The 4,893-nt window shown below is 45.9% G+C and overlaps 1 pseudogene; it reads left to right on the top strand.

Moving 5' to 3' along the window:
* Positions 1–4,067: 4,067 nt before the first annotated feature.
* On the top strand, positions 4,068–4,477 carry LOC101534054 (signal recognition particle 19 kDa protein-like; annotated as a pseudogene).
* Positions 4,478–4,893: the final 416 nt, after the last annotated feature.

Genomic DNA, 4,893 nt, shown 5'->3' with positions numbered 1-4,893 from the left:
AGAAAATAAAAAAGAAGAACCGCATTATCCAAGCCTTATGCAGCCAAATGCAGCAACCCTAACTAACTGGCACATGAAGAATTTACGAGATGTGAACTGTTTGCTCCACAGCCTGGCACTAAGTGTTCAGTAATAGCTCTTTAGACTGACTCACCTGAGAACCCTCAGCAGGGTAATATGGCATGCCATCCCTATCCTTACTGTCGTGAATCCCCACTAAGGCAGGTCCTCCATCCACCTGCCTGCTGCGAACAGCTGACCGGACCTTCTGGCTGCTACCTGCCTGCAGTAGTTCCCCTCCAGAGGCCTCAGGGAGAGCAGGGGAGAACTTCCTGTCACTCTCCCCAGGAGCGTTGTCACATCCACTGTCATTCAGGAATTCGTGAGTCCAATTTGAAACACATTGAAATTCTTGTCTGCTTTGGTTTCACTGCACCAAATAAGGGATACTAATGCAACTCTCAGAAGAAAACCAGATGTGGTACCTGGCACAGGTTCATGGCCCAGGAATTGGTCTAAAAATTGAATTTACTGGCTAATGTTCTTGCTAATAGCTTCCATACCCAACAAGCCAAAAATGACAGTGCTCATAGGAATGGAGATTCTTCTGGCTTTAACGCTAATGAAACATCTGATACTAGCATCTCACCAGCACCACAAACGCCACACGGGTCTACGACCAGGCACGCCTTCCCCATTGGCTTGCCCTTAGCTTTCAGATCACATAAGCAGCATTTACAACTGGACATGAACTTGTACTGCTGTCTAGATACATGAGTTTGGTTCACACTATTATTTTGTCTCTCCAGAGATGTATACCTGTTTAACTCCATCTGAGTTTGCTCTCCTTTTACAAACAACCTTCCCGAAGTATAACTGACATGCACTATACTACATTGCTATATACACACACTTGAGAACTGGAATCATTTGTGAAAAAATTCAATGTACAATGTCTAGAAATGTTGTAAAGCTCCCAGATATATACACACAGTTATCCCTACAATAAAAATAAATGAACATCAAGAATCACACTTCAAAATTTCTTTGTGCCCCTCCGTAACCCTCTCCTCCTCCCTGTAACCATCGGCTCCCCAATTTCCATTCCAAATACCCACTTATCTACTGTCTCTCACTGTTTTATATTTTGTATAATTCTAAATAAATAGAATCGTGTAGCATATACTTGCTTTGGGTCTACATACTCCCATAAGGCATAGTTAGCTTGAGCTCCCATCACATTTGCCTATGTTAGTTAGTAGTACATTTCTTCTTCCTGTTGCAGAGTAATTTTTTTTTTTTTACTTTGGCTATTGGGCATTTATTGCAAACAAAATCTGAGGTAAAAGAAGCTGACCCAGAACCCGTGCCCACCCCTGGCTAGGTAGGGCAGTCTCTGTTCCCCCGGTGCCCAGCCCTGAACCTTACAGGCCCCAGGAAGCCTCTGAGGACAGAGGTCAGAGAACCTGGTACACTGAGGTAGCTGCAGCCAAAGCTCAACCCCCACACCCCTCCAACCTCCTGGGCTGCCTGACTCCCGCGGAGAACCCTGACCCGAGGGGCGGAGGGCAGAGGGAGAGGCAGACCCAAGTCTGGCTTCGGGGAGGGAGCAGCCTTGGCCCCCCTCATCCCAGCCGGCCAGGGCAGCCACATCTCACTGCTGCTCCAGGCAGTCCTCAGTTGTGCCCTGGGCAGCCAACTCAGCCATCACATTGTGCAGGTAGTTGAGGTCTGGGTAACTGTGGCCCATTACATTGCAGAAGCCCTTTGCTTCTCCATTTAGCTCTTGAAGGACTTCCAAGTTGTTTCTAGCTTGCACCTTTTAAAGGTAAAAACTGTCATTAACGTTTGGGTAGGAGTCTATTTGAACACATGCTCACTGCTCCTGGATGAAAACCTGGGAGTGGAGTGGTCAAATCATGCACCGCAGATACGTTTCAGTCTTTAAGCAACTGCCAGACTGCTCTCCCAAGCGACAGCACCATTTGCACTCCTAGAGCAGGACACAGAAGTTCCTCTTCCTCTAGTTTACTCTGGACTCCAGTTTGTTCTATTGACCCATCTTTCTTTATAATGGAAAGAGATAAAAGAGAAATTCTGGCATGCATGGTGACAGGTTACAGAAAAGGAAAGGGAAGGATTCTTTTTTTTCCCTCCCATAGAATGTGTTTTCACCCTTCTATTATTTCCCCAGAAGTCATCTTTCTTCCTATCATTAGATTTTTCTGAAAGCCTACATCCCCGCTCTTGGCTTCGAGGTTCGTCCATACTCATATCTTTTGCTGAGAACTGGGAGCTAAGTCAACATGAGACTCTCACTTCACTGTCTCAGACGGCAATCTCTCTTGACTCATGTCTGTTGGTTATATTAAGAGTTTGATTCATCTCTAGTAGTTAAACCAAACCATTTGCTACTGTTCACCAGTGGCCATTAGCCTGTCAGTGATATCTCCATATAAATCCTTTCTTGTGGCTGTGGAAAGAATACTGATCAGCAGGACTGTACTAAAATCCAATTAGCTTTCTCTTTTCATCTTTAATGTAATCACATGATTGCAGATTTTAATAGCGATTTATGGCAATAGCATTGCTTTACCTTCTCAGGCAACTAGGTAACTTTGTTTTAAGATCAAAGTGCAACAAGAGGTGCCTTGCTCATAATTCTCATCCTTTTCTGTTTCCGGCTGCCATAATTTTTGTAATATTTTTAAGCCTACACACTTGCTCAAATGTAACTGCTTCTCATTTTCAGGCTGCCTTAATGTATGCTTAATGTCAGACTTACATAGCAGTTCTTCCTGGAAGACTGTTCTCCCCTGGCCAGGGAGAACAGGAAACGTTCCTGTCAACACACTGAGAACCATCGTCTTCTAAGGCCAGAGCCAGAGAGTTCACACCAAGTTATGTAACCCAGAATGCTTCAGGCAGGGTCAGAGGACACTATCAGCTTCAAAACAGCTTGGCCGTTTCTGCAGGGGGAAAGGAGTCTTGATAAGCACATTTGATTCCCTACTTTTTTTTTTCTGCTGTGGAATTTGTTATGAACCCTGACCATTTGTCTTCATAATGCATTGCTTCCCCCATCCACACAGATAAGCACCACTTAATTACCAGCAAAGTAAAATCACACTGTAGTGTGGGAAATGGAACTCTCCCAGTGTGACAGGGCCAATGTGCATTCCCGGGCCGCCTCCAATGGGGTGAAGAGATGGAGCAGTTGTGAGGGAAGAGGAAGTGTCTTGGGGCTTCAGGAATTTGAGGTCACTGACATCACCGTGGGCAAGAGTGTCCGTTCTGGGGCCTGTATGCTTGGGTTCAAGCCTCTATTCTAGCTGTAGCAACTCGAGCAACTTGCTCAGCTTCTCTATGTCTTGATTTTCACTTTCACAGAATAAATGATGGTGCCTATCTCGTAAGACGGTTGTCCTGCAACAGGTCCATTAAAATGAGGTTAGTCCATGGAAACTCTTTGTCCCATGCCTGGTATATATTGTTGTTAGCTACCCTTATGATGACGCTTACTAATACTGACAGATTTAACCAGGGGCTACGTTGGTGCTTTCCAATATGGTTAACCAGTAGGCACCTGTAGCTTTTAAGGTCACTGAGTTTGACTAATGTGACAGACTTTGTAGATGTCAAGTATTATTTTAATTGAAATTAAAATAATACTTGATGCAGTTATTGCAATAATTTTCAATATGATGAAACAATGTGGGGATGTGAATTTGCTCTTTCAATTGTGACTTTCACGAACTCCAACACAGAGATCTCTCCATGGCACACATCATCTCATCTGGACACAGCAGGACACTGAGGCTGAGAGGAGGTAAACACACTTCATCTGACTCATATTGTGACTCTCACGAGCCAGGGCTCCGAGCAGAAAAATGGCGGGAATAGGATCCGCGAGTGTCTGAGTTCCAAGACTTTGTTCTTTCCAACAAGCCGCACTGCTGCCCTAAGGCGGATGTTCCTAAAGGCCTTTCCTTTCCTCTTCATTTAAAAAAGAACCCCGCGGCGAAGGCACGGGCGCAGTGGGTCGTGGTGGATGCGTGAGCGTGGACATGGCCTGCGCCTCCGCGCAGTCCCCGGCCCAGCAGGACAGGCTCATCTGCATCTACCCAATCTGCCTGAATAACAAGACCACCCCCCTCAGTAAGGCCGTTGAGAACCCCACGGCCGCCGCGATTCAGGATGTCTGCTCAGCAGTCGGGCTGAACGTGTTTCTTGAGAAAAAGAAAATGTATTCTAAAGAGTGGAACCATGACGTTCAGTCCCGCGGCCCAGTCTGGGTGCAGCTCAAGCAGGAGGACGGCAGCCTCTGCCTGGGGCAGTCCCCCTCACCTAAGTCAGTAATGTTGTATGCAGCAGAGATGCTGCCCAAGCTGAAAACAAGGATGCAGAAGGCGGGAGGTGGTGACCCAGTGTCCAACAAGGAAATGGAGGCAAAAAAGGCAGAGGAAATAAGAAGTAACGGAGCTCAGGCCCAAGGGCCGTGGACAGACTCCCCTGCTGCGTCACTTCCTGGACCTGAGCGTCCCTGCTACATCCTCATCCTCACGCGAGTGAAGTGGACGCCCGCCACGCGTCTGTGTCTAGTTCTGTGCAGGATACAAGAAAGAATTTGTCCCTCAAGGAAGATAGTTTTGTGGAAAAAAGAAGTATTTTTAAATGGACAATGGACCATACCATAAGTTACTTGAAACCCTGTATTCCTTTGTCTTCTATACGGGCATATGTTTCAGACAGGTTTAGAAAGATTTGAAAGACACATTTTGTTCATCTCTTAAGTTAATAAAAGCATCAGGTGAAAAAAATAAAGCTAAAAAAAGAATCCCCTGGAATTCCAGAAGTCCTTTGGTTGTCAGTTGAGGAGGGCGATTCATCACA

Source organism: Ochotona princeps, chromosome 23 (genome assembly GCF_030435755.1).
Source record: "Ochotona princeps isolate mOchPri1 chromosome 23, mOchPri1.hap1, whole genome shotgun sequence".
In the NCBI taxonomy this organism is placed as follows: domain Eukaryota; kingdom Metazoa; phylum Chordata; class Mammalia; order Lagomorpha; family Ochotonidae; genus Ochotona; species Ochotona princeps.
This window is presented reverse-complemented; position numbering and strand designations above follow the sequence as displayed.